The 14,165-nt window shown below is 46.0% G+C and overlaps 1 protein-coding gene across 9 annotated transcripts in view; it reads right to left on the reverse strand.

The window, feature by feature from the left end:
* The window catches only part of ENTPD1 (ectonucleoside triphosphate diphosphohydrolase 1), a 35,115-nt gene that overhangs the window by 20,549 nt on the left and 401 nt on the right, over positions 1 to 14,165 (reverse strand). For 3 of the 9 annotated variants that reach the window (XM_010564894.1, XM_010564893.1, XM_010564891.1), the window contains exon 1: positions 4,021 to 4,144. The exons of 2 other annotated variants lie outside the window; for them this stretch is intronic. The gene's annotated coding sequence lies outside the window, so the exon portion shown is untranslated. 4 more of the 9 variants (XM_010564895.1, XM_010564887.1, XM_010564892.1 and 1 more) reach the window with 3 other exon arrangements.

A 14,165-nucleotide genomic window follows, 5' to 3' on the forward strand; every position in this document is an offset into this window, starting at 1 on the left:
CCCGAGTATTTCTGCACAGCAAAGCAACCAGCTTCTCTCCTGAAGTTTCATTTCCCTTTCAGGAGCGAAAACCATTGGAGACCAACCGCAGAAGTGCAAACACCGCTCCAGGCTGGTGCAGCATCAGCAGAGCCACTGGCAAAGCCCCTGGATGATGAGGCCATGTACGCAGAGGGACAGATTATGCCCATTCCTTGGCAGCCCCATGCGTGAGTGCATACACGGGGGACCCCCGCGGTGCTCATCGGTGCATGGGATATTGCCCACACCTGGATTGTGCCACCCCTTGCAATTGTGATTTCCAGCACAGGTGCTTGCTCTTTTAGAGGAGCATATCTTAGGCCTGCAAGATACCCAGTGAGTTTTTCCTCGCTCAACATGCATAGTACCCATTTGCAACAGAGAAAACTGTAGGTACCTTCCCTTTGCAACTAATTCTAGCAGATGAAGCAAACGGCCCCTTGCTATCCAGGCAGGGCAGCAGTGCCACTGCCTCCGTCCAGTAAGCCAAGGTTAAGACTGTATGCATAAAAAAAGACAGCTCTCTAGTTAAACACTTCCAGATTTGCGCCCATACCTCCAGCTGTCAGCACTGGTATCTCCATTCCTCATTGCAGAGCACAGGACAGGGAACAGCTGGGATAGTTTCTGTCTCCTGCTGAGGAGTGCATCCTCTCTCTAGGCTTTGTGGAAAAATATACTGATTTCTCAGAGGTCAGCTTTAATAAGTAGGATTCCCACAAACCATGAGGAGAATTCAGCTCATGATATTTGGCATGAATATCATGCTCTGTTCCTCATGCTGCTACAATTTCCATTTCAAATAGCAGGAAACAAATTGCCCTGTGGTATTTTTCAGGACAGCCAATGGGAAGAACACAGGACCAAAGCCTGCTGCAGGGCACAGGCCTCGAAAAAGTGCCCAAGTGTAAGAAGAAATACTTCTTAGAGGTTGCAAAGGTAATGAAAAGTAAAAGTTAAATATGAATCTAAATTTTCATGGTCAGAAGAGCACCTAGCAAGGGCTGGAGCCTCATGCAGACATGGAACAAAACAGCAAAGGGGTTTTGCTGGATGAATGGGCTGGCACAGGATGTTATTAATCTCCAAAGTTCAGATTACTTATTACCGGGACATGCAGTGAATCCTGGGGAGAATTAGGCTCAGGAAAGGAAACCCATTTATAATCAAACTGTAGTTTGGCCTTCAATCTGTATGTCTTCATTACTCGCCCTCCCCCCCAAAGTCCTTGTTCAAAATACAAACATGAAATATTTGGGATAAGGCGGTATGGGTACACAGTGGTAAGAAGGACAAGGGACTGTCACAGCAACCCATCCTTCCGACAAGTGCTGGAGCCGCCCTGTCTGCCCACGTTACACACAAGGGGCTGCTGCGGAGGCGTTAAACCACCATCACCTCTGGGGGACCGAGCAGCCCTGAGGCATCCGCAAAGACTACACCCAGGACTGGGCCCAGCAAACAGAAATTACAGCTCTGACTTCTCACCCCATCTCCCCCAGAGGAGTAAGAGCACAAGCCACCCTCCATTCCCAGCAAGGAGGTACAAGCAGGGAAGTCCCAAGCTCTTCTGTAACACTTGCCTCCAGCTTCCTGCTCTATCCTCTAGCCTGTGTTCCAAAGATGCTTACTGGGACAGAGAAATCAACACTCTGCACTGTCAAAAGCCAACAAAACGGAGGTTGCTTCAGCTGAAGAAGTGACAAGCTTGTGACACAGCCAGTCCAGCAAAGGGGACAGATTTGTAGCATGGAAAAGAGCTGCTAGCTGGCTCTGTTAAGATGAGCACAGCCCCTCAGCAGCAGGAATGGCCAGCAAACCTGAGCCCATGCAAAAAGCAGCTAGAGGCCTGCCGCTTCCCCGCCACTGCTGTGCTCCCCAGCCCCTCTGCGCACCGTTCTCCCTCTGGCTACGGGAGGTCCCAACCTCAAGCCAGAGCCCACCTTCCAGCCACAGGATCCCCAGCCCAGCTGCACCACTTGCAGCAAGTTCACATGAGCATAGGCTTCTTTCCTCATGCCTCCTGCAAGAGCAGGGGCATTGAAAAGGTTATTTATTAACAGTGCTGGGACAAAGGAGGCGGAAAGAAAACAAATCCATTTATAAAATCAGCTAAAGAGAAAACTTGTGACTCTAATGGTCTCCTTTGTAATTCCTTAAGTGTGGTCTCGAGCTGCCCTGGCATCACTTCTTGCGATGCTGAATCAGCAGAACAGCCCCACTTGTGCAGTAAATAGCCCGATAAGGGCAGAATAGTCCTGAAGAAGAAAGTGCTAGCTTATGCTGCATCCGGATTTTTCTTGGCTTCTGCTAGGATTTGGGAAGACTGATAGTGGCCAACTTTCTCACCACTAAATACCAAGCAGTGACTCACATTAGCATCTACCTCTGCAATCCAGGACATACGCTTTCCTCTGGGACAAGGTAGAAACGAGGATAAACAGAAAACTCATGTGAGAGCTGTCTCAAACAATACCAGTCAGTGCTAGCTGAGCTCTCAGACAGGACCATACCAATCCTGAATACTTTGCCAGACTTTTTTTTTTGATAACATTTCTCAAGGGGGGACAGAGAACAAAAATAACAAAACACTGTTCTGTTTAACAGTTACCCATAGCAGAGAAAAGCTGAGCTAAAGTTTCCAACAATTATCAGTACAAAAATCCTAAAATAGACATGCAATGTACCGTTTTTTAATTTAAAACTGGCTAGGCTAGGAGTTCTATCATGTGGATTGAAAGCCACATAAGAGCACAAGGCAACGTATCAAGACGACAAGACACGTTAGAACAACAGCATTAAAATGCTCAGTATAGCACTGATACAGATGAAGGAACAAAGGCCTCAAGCAGAAGTGGCAAACTGCACTGTAATTCATTAGGAGGAACTACACGTTCAGGGAGGATAGATAAATAATGTCCAAGGTATCTATGGAAACCACCATCCTACGCAGGAAACAATAAAACTTGGGAAAAGACAAACATGAGAAAAATAACTGAAACTTCAGATACTCATAAGGACAATAACGCTAAGTGAAAGCAGGATTTGATCCCAAAGACATGGGGGCTTAAAGAGATGTGAAGTATGGAAATGAGGGCTAGCAGGATGAAGGACAAATAGGAGCTATTACGGTAACTCTGCAAAGAGAAATCTGTGAGGCTGTCTCCTCAGAGCAGATGTGGGAGCCCTAGCTTTAAAATCCATTTATAAACTGGCTGGGCTTCCACACCACTCTTGTTCAGCTGACTCTCAGCAGTAGGTCTCCTCCTGGGCCGTGACCTGCTCACCCTTTGCACAGACACAAGGGAAGTCGACTTACTTTGGGTGGGAACGGTGACGGCAAAAGGCTGGGGACAGTAGTTTCAGCTTTGCACTTCCCATCACTGAACGCATGTGACAATCTTCCTTGCCCTCCTGTTTTGTTTTGTCCATTATTTTTGCCCAATCATTTTCAGCCCTCAGAGCCTCTCACAGCTCAGTTTGGACCTGATTACATTTTTGTACCACTGATCACACCAAAACAAAAACCTCTTAAACTCTGCTGAGTTTACCAATTATAAACAACGGTTTCACATCTTTTTCTCATTTAAGAATGGAGTAGTTTTTAACACAGCTATGATATACAAAATTAACGTAGCAACAGTGCAAGACCTTATGGAACAGGAAGATGACACGTGTTTCAAAAAATGGTTTCAGTCGCACACATTTCCTCACCCACGCTCACTCCCCCAGTACTCACAGGCACCAAGCTCACCCAGGGGCTCTGGCAGGATCCTGTGTGAGATGGGACCAAGGGTGGCAGATGCCAAGTCCTCACTGCATCTCTCGGGTTCCTCTGCAGTGGCAAGCTACAATTTTTGGGCAGGTCTTTTGCCATCTTTAGGAGCTAGTGGTTACTGCAGTGTGATCCCTTTGCCTCAAAATCACACTTACGTCCTCCCCCGAGAGCCCTAGGACAGATGGCTGCTCAGTACATTTTTCCCCCCTCATTTTGGGTACCTTAGTTCCCACAGTCTGCCTTCCTGCTGGGAGAGGAAGAGGACGACTTGCACACGGGACGTGCTGTGACCTTGCTGTCATCCTTTTATTAATGGAGCACTTTTTTTTTGCAAAGGAGCCATCTGTACGGAGGCTTTATCAGCACCCATGCCTTCTGCTGATGAGCTATCTGTGTGAGGCTTATCAGGGTGCAGGCTGCTGGGCTTATCGTAAACACCCCATTTGTCAGCATTTACCCAGTTTTACTGCAGTTGGTCACATCCTTGGTTATCAATACAGACCATTCTTTTAACCCTTGCTCTGTTGCTTCTTCTAGTCCTCTCTCACACACACACACTTCCATTCATGTTTCCTTCAAGCCAGCTCTAGTATTTCTGCTTCTTCAGCTGCATGCCTGCCTTATGCACAGTGTGCCAGGACCTTCGTTTCACAGGCTGTCATCATGGCTGTGAAAAGGTCTCCTTGGCTTGGTAAGGTTACGGGGGACCCTAATAACAGCAAAGGAAGCAGATTTTAGGGCTGCTCCGGGGTCTGCTCCTGCATGCAGCTCTGCTGCTTAGATGCAGCTGGGTCTTCTGCCCAGAGCTCATGGCACAGCATGCACGAGCACAGCCCCAGCGGCAGTCTGCTGGAAATTAGATGATGCTGAAACCCAAGAGAGAAACAATGCAGCCTGTCCCTGGGTGTCACTACCAGACTCACTATGAGAGATTTTAAACAGTTTACACCCAAGACCTCACTGACAATGTTAAAGCTGGAGCTGTTTTCAGCCTGTCACATCCCGAGCAGCTCCCTGTGACAGTACGGGGCGAAACCACTGTCACTAGTGTAGTGCAGACCTGGTAGTATTCCTATACACAGGCTCACAGGGCAGGGCTGGCATTAACCTCAGCTTCCGTCATAAAGCTCCTGGTGAGACAGGATAGCAATTATCCCATAGCAGAACCACAAGACTCACAAGGCGGCTTTTGTGCACACACATTTTCTCATGCTCATGTCATAGCCTTATGAGTCCAGCCTTCTCTCAGCACATAGACTCCAAGCAAGGCCAGGACTGTCTCACTACTATCCCACTATTCCCAGGCTCCCCTTGACTCTGTGGCTTTCACAGCTGACTTCAGCTCTCAGCAGTGCTGTCTGCCCACAACATATGGGGAGCTAATACCAAAAAGGTAATGCTGGAGCCAACCATCATACTTCTCTGCTTGTTGAACCTCAGCCTTTACCTAATAACAAATCATAACATTTGAATTTGTCACAGTGCTTTCCACTCATATACTGCCAAGCAGTTTACAGAGGTCAGCACCATTAGCCCCATTTCCCCAGATGATGAAAAAGCAGAAGCTAGTAGCAAATAGCCAGCCTGATGCTCTGTCGCCTGGACCACCTTGTCTGCTTGTCTGGAAAGCTCTTACGAACCACGGCTCCCAGCACGCTCCCTCCTGTAGAGAGGCAGAGTTCCCAGGGTCCGGGGAGACAGCAGAACGCTTCAGCTACACCTACTCTTAAATTCATCTTCCATCATTTCGATATATTCTCTCTTGTTCTGCCAGACTAATAGCAACTTGGAGATTATTGGTCTAGTAAAGTATACGCACGACTCTTACTGCGAGATCTATCCAGTTCTGCTACAACTTTAAAAACATGGGAAAAATGGAAAATGTCATTTAGGTTAGGAGAAACACGCTGAAAAGAGCAACACAGGCAGCAGAGCCCCATAGCAGGAAAGAAGGCATCCCCTGTGTTTCCTTCCTGCAGTCCGACTTCAGGGGCGAAAGTAGGAGAAACCAGTAGAGTAAAAGAGTTGTTTACTACTTTATAAAGGAGTCAGGGACTACCTAACAGCAGTCCTGCTGCGTTTATATATAATCTCTATGAAATGCTAGTAAACCTAGAGACTAACTGCTACACCACACCAGAAGTTTGCGAGATGTGGTTTACAGCAGATTACAATGTAAATTTATAGTTGCAGTCTCCTGAGAAGTAAATGCGCAGAAAAGGCTCTCCAAGATCCCTATTTACAGAAGGGCATCTATTCCTAGCAAGGCTTATGGGATCCAGTTAACATTCTCAGAGACACCAAGTGGCCACAACATCAAAAGGTCCTTACATTGGTAGAGAAATTACTAGTCTCTGGAGCTGAGACACACTTTGTAACCTAAACAGCAACTGCAAAATTACTGTCTTTAACAAGGAGTTCATAGCACAGGGCCAGGTTCTGTTGTAAAATACTATTTTTAAGATGAAATGCACAGGCTTAGTTTCACAGTTGGCTTAACTCATCTGTTTGCTCTGCCACAAAAAGGGACTATCCTACCTCTGCCTTTTACCATAGTTCTACCTTGCGCTTGTACAACTGCAGATTGCTTTTCTAATTTTTATCTGTATTTTTTAAATTTTTTTTTTTAACCGGGCTACTCTTCAGATGGGTTAAGTTCTCTGGTCAGGCTGACACAGTCACAAGCACAGTGTGGGAAAGGAGCTTAAGTGGTCTGCCTTTTCATCAGGCAGGGTAGACATAGCTCAACCCAACTTCATGTGTTAAACCACTTGCTAAATTTATTTTTAAACTTGCAACCAATTCATTTCAAAATAAGGTCTTAATTCTCTCTGGCTAATGACAGAATAAATTCTAAACAACAATGCTGTAATGTTCTTTTCTTTTCTTTATGGCTTTCATGCTTTTTTGTCACAACAGTATTTCTAAGTCTTGTAAACAGGAACCTGACCACTAGTTTTACCAGAATAAAGTTCTTTTCAGCTTCAGCTGGTTTTGTGTTTACCACAGTCTCAGACAAAGCTGAGAAACAGTAAGCTTCCTCTACTATTTCTGGAAAACAAGACTAAATATATAGAAGCTGCAGATCAATTTATTGAGCACATTCAATTCAAGGCAAAATTGCAGATTTCCAGTGTTTCCCACAAAGCAGCTGGAGCAGCAACTAAGGGCTGATCTTGGCCAAGAGCAGATGTTCTCCCTGGCAAGAGCTGCCCACTGCCATTCTGGCAAAAAGCAGGTAGGTGGGAGGGACAATTTTCAGCAGAGGAACAAATCCCACTCCATTACCTGTCCCTACCACCAAGCCCATGCTCCATATGGGAGCTCCATCTTCCCTCCCACTGGATGCCTGCTTCCTGGGCTTTGCCGTGCTCCATGGATGTTTTCATCCCATCAGCTGTGCTGCAGGGTCTTCAAATTCCCTCCTTCCCTCACTTTTGGAGGGGTCTCCCCCCTCTTGCTACAGCCCAGGGAGGAAGGTGCAGAGGCTGCTGCCTCCCCTGCCCCCAGCTGCAATGTCACTATTAACGAACGTTAGAAACCACAGCAGCTCTACTGGCAGTTCCTGCCACTCCGCTGTTTTGGGAGCCCTCCGACCCAAGTGTGAAAGCACGGCAAACCAGCCAAGGGTTTGAAGTAGTTTCTACATCCTGAGCTGCTGATCCACGTTTTCCAGGCAGTACGCAGAGCTCAAAGGCCAGTGATGGTTTAAGCTTTGGCTGAAAGATTGCAGATAGTTAATGAACAAACAAGCTAATTCTCATTCCTTTGTAAAAATACGTCCATTTTCTTTTCATCCTCTCCCCCAAGAACCACCTGGCATTCACCACATTATATGATCAGGGCAAAGATTCTCAGGAGGATCAGAAACAAAGGGGAGAATACAAATCAAACTAAGAGCCTTTAACTTCTACTTATGCAAAATAAAAACGTTCCCTCAAAGGTGCAAGTCCCAGCCTGTAAACCATTCAGACACCCTGTAAGGGTTACATATTGGTCAGAAGAGACGTAGTGTGCAGCTGGATGAAGGTCACAAGGGAGCATGGGATAGTGTGGGTCAGACTGATGGGCCCATGCCTCCTCATACCAAAAACTTAATCACTGCCTACAAAGTACGTTGATGTTACAAGGGGAATTTGAAAGACAACGTGAGGGCAGACAGAGAAGCGGCTCTGCAGATCCTCACGGAAAGCTCTTCCCAAGCTGGAAGGGACCAGTAAGAGCCCTAAAGGGTTCAGACAAGAACTATAACAGGCAGAGTTGTAGCATTGCTGGTGGTGGCTGAGCACTGACAGGGTAGTGACAGCAGTGATTGCAGTGACCGCTGCACTGCCTGCATCACCCTTGAACATGAACAGCCAGGACAGCACAAGGGACAGAGGGATGAGGAGCCCAAAGAGCAGGCTGGGAAACTAATCCTTCCAGCAGCATTTAGGGGGAGCGAATGCACGAGAGGACGTGAGCAGATGAATCTGTTCAGTGTGCACTTAGCCGACTCTGTTCCCTTCCATCTGGTCTCTCAACACTTTTTCCCTTAACTCATTTCTTAATTTGTACTGCTAATGCAGCACTGTTTCAGAGCACAGGGCTGTTTTTGTGTCTCTCCTTGTCTTACAGTGAAGCCCCCCTCCCAATGACTTTAATCTGAGTGACTTTTACCCTTGCCTCCTTCTGTTATCTCACTTGGGCTGGTGTTGGCTTTCAAGCCAGACAAGCTGAAAGTTATTGGAAAAAAACCCCCCCCCCCCCCCCCCCCCCCAAAAAAAAACCCAAACGAGGCTAGGGACAAGGACAGGCGCCTTTTCTCTTCTCTTTCAGCAGCACAGATTTATGTCAAATTACACCAGCTGTAGAAGTGCACCCGTAGGCTCTGCTGCTCCCCATGTAAGCATGCTGGCAACAGCTCTGCAGCTAGGAAACACTGATGGAAATGCCTGCCATAAAACTTCAGCTCTGCTCAGGGAAGGGAAGTTTCCACTGAGCTGAGAGATGAAGCCAGCTCTCACATCTAGCTGACAAAACCATAAGAAAATACAATTTAAGAAGTGGTCCCCATCTAACTGATCTTTCAGAAAGCCAACAGGGGTGCTTCTCTTGTGAAGATGATCCAGAACTTTACTATTCAAGTTTGATCAGCTTCAAGCAATACTAATCCCTTATGGGTTGGTTCCCCAACCAAAGTCATCTCAGTATCATCCACGTCAGCCCAAAGTTCAGCCTAAACACTTCTGTCCTTAACCACATCCTAACCACTTTGAACTGATCATTTCCAAGCTGAGAACCCAGCTCCTGTCTCAACACACTTCAAACCAGATCCAGCTCTGTGGAACACTGTCATTGAGCACTGTGCTAGTAAAAAGGTACAATACACCTAGGCAGGGGGTATTAACCCCAAAGTCCAGTTTGCCAGTTACTGCCAACCCCACAGGTGCTAAAAGTACAATGTCATAGGAAAAGAAGACATAACCAAGCCTGGTACTTTTGCACCATACTAAGCCATTTATACAACTTAGGAAAGGCCAGAAAGATTATCAGTTATAGCTTTTGTAACCCTTCCCTTTTCAGGTGTCCAGCCTCTTAAATTTATTCTTTCTCCTCTAGAAATTCCTTGAGGATTTTCTACATATTTCTGGTAATTACAAGCCAAGAGGCAAACACAGGTTGCAGTGGTACCAATAAAGTTGACTAGAGGACAACCTTCTCCCTCCATGGTAATGCAGCTGTGCATACAATGTAAGAAAGCAAATAAACTGAGTTATGGCTTTCACAGATAGATATATATATGTATGCATGCATACACACACCTCTGCATATTTTTTCCGGACAACATTGTCTGGAAATCTTTCTAGTCCATTCAGTATTTGAATGCCCAATTTTCCTCCCGAAGTTGCATTAGCTGTGCTTTTACAAGCTTGGCCTGAAGCCTATTATTTGCTCTTTATGTTTCCAACCGCTCTTGGCTTCTTTAGACTTTTTCCTCTGACTTAATTGGTATTTGTACTGGTCCTCCTAGCACTGACAAACTCCATCTGTAAATCAGCAATGATTTTATACTTAGATCATTATTGAAAATGTCTAATGCCATCAGTCCTCTTGCAGAATACCTCTGAAAACACAGCTGTTTAATGATGATTTCCTTTGATAACTATTTTTGAGGTCTGTTGTTATCCAGGTCTTAATCCATCAGTTCATTCTTTGCTGGAGAGTCATAGGGAGACTTTTGTAATCAGAACATCATCAGAAATGCATCTATTGCTGTGGAGCAGTTTAAACATGGGAGATACTCGTATTTACTGTTTTCAACCACATTTGCTATTGCTGAAAAATAAAACAAGCACAAATAATTAGTTGGAAAAGAGATCAGATAAAGGACCAGTTGCCTTCCCAGTCCTACACTCATAATCCACCCCCTGGCTATCAAATACCAACCAGGGAGATTAGTTCTTCCAGTTCCCCTTTTGTGAGGTGGTCCTAACCATCAGGGAAGTGAGGCTTTAGAAGTCCCTTAACTTACAGCCCAGATTTATTCAATATTCACTCAGTTTTTAAGAATACTTTTTTTTTCCCCATAGAACTTTGATGAGCCTCCAGCATCATTTGAAGAAATAAATCAAGAAGAGGATGTTAATAGTGATAACATGCATAAGACGAAATGCAGCCTGTTTTTTCCAAATGAGAATCCCACCAGGCTTGTTTGACATCTGTTTTGTTAAGTCAGCTGACTTACTTTGTAAACAAAAAAAGCCTTCAAGAAAGCAAAGAGAAATGAAATGGTCTATCAGTACTTAAAATTCTCTCCCCTCCCCTTCCCCCTTATAAATGCATTCTCTAGGCAAGTTCCAAACCCAAAAGGAACATATTCCTTGAAGTTGTTGCTGCAGACTCTTGTAGGTGGGACCATCTCCGTTCTAAGATGCAGATTAATATGCTTGCTTGAGGAGACCACATGAACTCACAGGTTTGCTTCCATCTGGGATGAGTAATTTCCTTTTCGATGCATTCATTCCCGTTATCCATTTTGACAGTGCTATCCACTTCAACAATATTATCCTGAAAGCTACTTTAACAAGTCTTATCCTCTACAAAACCAAAAGAATATGATCAAACTAGCTATTAAAACTTGATGACTGGGGAGATCTATCCAGTAATTTAGATAGAACTGATGTCAAACTAAATTGGCAACAGTTCTCTAGGCTACCCACCTTTACACTGCTGGGATATTGGGTCAACAATAGCACCCTTCCCATTGCCTGGGATATCCTTAGTGTTCTACTCTAGTTTGTTGAAAATTAACGTCATTGCACATAGATCTTCTCAGTAACTATTTGGCACATTTAATTTCAAATTGTTACAAAACTTTACTGCCCCCTCCCTTCCCCCCAATGTTAATCTACAAAACAATCTACTTACTTAGTTATAACACTTCCATTAAATATTCCTTCATATCAGAATTCACACACCCCCCCCCCCCCCCAACCATGAAAAAAATTTAACACAACATTTTTTGGGGTTTTTTTTCTGTGTCATCATTAAAATCTTACCCTCTCCACCTCCATAAGGATTATGCAATTGCTAGATATACATTATTTTGTTCCTAAGGGGCACAGAATGCCTCCTTTGAATTGTGCTTGGTCCTGCTAACTTTAGATTTTTCCCTGACATCTTCACTGTCTCTAAATAATCTTCTTCAATTCACAGCCTGTATTTTCTATCAGATGTTCTCTATTTCCTCTTTCTCCACTTCCTTTCCATTTACTTGTGTTAACTTCTATTTGCTGCCTTCACTGCCTGAGTGAACTAGCCAAAGTCATCCTCATTCTTGGTTTTGGAGTGCTCGTCAGTATGTATTCTTTAAATTTGCAATCTTCATTCACATTTCTTTACTTCTCCCCCCCCCTCCCCCCATCAGATTTTGCTTTATTACCTTTCCATGCTGGAAAAATCACTGGTCCATAGAGAGCAGTCATCTGATAGAGGTGATTAATTCATCTTGTATATAGATAGCTCCAAACCAGAGTTACTACCTTTTGTTCAGTTCAGTACCTTTTATGTTAAAATTGATACATTTTAGAAGGTTTACTGCTTTTTACTGCTGTCTGCATGAGATCAGTATGGTGCTTTCCCCAGACTGAAGCCCTGCCGTATATTTTTCAGTAACATATTTTTCAGACTGTCACACTTTCTGCCCAGGAAGGTATTCATACTGATCATTGATACAATCTGTTGCTCTGGAGCACCCCAAACATAATTTCTTCCTTGGCTGTGTTAGCATATTGATCCAAATTTCAAGGCAGAGCTGACAGTATCAGTATTTAAAATACAGGCTTTCTAAAACTGAAGAGTAGCGTTTCAAGCCTGTTTGTTGCAGTCACTCTGGACAAGACTCCCAGGAAACAGTCCCTAATAATACCTTTCTGATGAAGGGACATGCCCTCAGCGTGCATTTGTGTCTCATTTCAAGGTGGAAACTTTCCTACTAGTTGATAGATTCTGCCTGTCCTGGACTCCCCCTTGTTGAACCTATTGATTGCTGCCTCTGGAATACTGCATACTGTGAGGCGTTTTCAAAAATACTGCCTCATGTTTTCTTCTCCCCCCACCCCCCAATGCGGTTTCTTGCTGTTTATTGCACTAATTTTCATTAGGCTCTTGCAAGACGACTTGCATGTTCTGCAGGTCGGCCCATTCTGACACCAACACTGCCTCTTCAGCAATTAGCTCGAGCACTAACTGTCCGTTTTCGTCAGGTTCCTTCTTCCTCTTTAAAATTCCACTCTCTTAAAGAAGGCTCCTTTGGTCCTCTGCTAAATCAGTTCTCATCATCTAAGTTTCTTCCCTGTGACTCCTCACCTCACTAGAAAAGGCATCTCCGTTCATGCATTACATTTCGTTTTTGGAATGAAACTTTTTAAAGACTGGTTTCAAAGCTATTCTTATCTCCCTCCTCAGTAGAGGCAAATTATTTCTAAGTATTTCCAGCTTCACTCATGACTGCATAAACTAATGAGCTAACCTTCTCCTGCCAGTCTTTGCTTTGGATTTTGATGTATGTCAGACTGAGAAAACACTTCTTCCCCTCAAACACCATTCATTACATTCAATGAAGTTAAAAACTTGGAGAGATTTAGTTTACCATTTTATTTATGCCTAAAGGAAAAAAAATAATCACATTTTGATTCCCTGTTGTTGTAACAATGATAAATGAGGGACTTCCACCCAGTACTGAACAAGAAATTATAAAAATAGTGGAAACTATTAACCCTAAGCTTCCCACTCCATTTAAAGGCTAAGTTTCTGCCCAGATCTTTTTCCAGTTTATTGCTTCTTGCCTAATTGTCCGAGTTCCTGTTTTGTGTTTAGAAGTGCCACAGAGAGCCCAGTACTGTCAGCAGAGTAGAAAAAATGGGCCGTATTGCAGAAGTTGCTGTAAACGGAGGGTAAGACACCCAGATAGGCAAAAGCTGATACTAAACTAGGAAATGTTTCTGCCAAACGTTAAGTGTGACAAGTGCTGCTACGTGCACCGTGCCAGCTGTTTATAAAAAGCAAACCCTGGTACAAGACGTGTATCTCGTAGAAAAATTACTGTGCAATGAGCATGTCCAGCTACTGCCGAGCCCCTCTCCCGCTCCCCAGGGCCGCGGTGACGGCGAGAGGGCTCGCCGGGCTGCCAGGCGGGGAATCCCCCCCTGCCCTGCGCTCTCCCGAGCCGCTTCTGGCCCCGAGCCCACGCACCGAGAGCCCCTCGTGCCCAGCACAGCAATTCTTCCAACCTCGGAGCTATCGCTTTCCACCGCGGCTTCCTAGCAGCCGACACCTCCGCTGAGTTTTTGCTCTTGTAAATTTTTTTTCTTTCTCTCCCTTTCGTCCTCCGAGGGCGGTTCTCGGCGCCGCGGGAGCTCGGCCCCGGCCCCGGCGCCGCGGGCTGCAGCCGGGGAGTCACCGCCGGCTCTTCCCCGGCGCGGCGAGGGAGGGAATCCCTCGCACTGACGCGGCCGAACTTCTGCCAGACGCCGGCGCGGAGCCTCCGCTCCCGCCCGCCCCGGGACCCGCCAGCCCGCGGCCACCTCCAGCTTCCCCCGAGCAGCCGCCTCCCCCCTCCCCGGGCACAAGTTGACATCGTGCCTTCAGAAGCGGCCGGCGCTCCAAAGGCTCGACGATGATGCCGGCCGGGGGGGAGGACTGCGGCAAGGCTGCACCCACCCGGGCGAGCCCCCGCCGCGGAGCCTTCGCCCACCGCCGGCAGCGCTCCGCGGGCGCCGAGGGAGGGAGGGACGCGCCGCCCGGGGATGCCGCAGCCGCAGCTCCCTCCTGACTGGCAAATCTGACGGAGCTCCTCATGAATATGCACAGCCTCCCCCCCCCC

This window comes from Haliaeetus leucocephalus, unplaced genomic scaffold (assembly GCF_000737465.1).
Source record: "Haliaeetus leucocephalus isolate CR32 unplaced genomic scaffold, Haliaeetus_leucocephalus-4.0 Scaffold184, whole genome shotgun sequence".
Taxonomy (NCBI): domain Eukaryota; kingdom Metazoa; phylum Chordata; class Aves; order Accipitriformes; family Accipitridae; genus Haliaeetus; species Haliaeetus leucocephalus.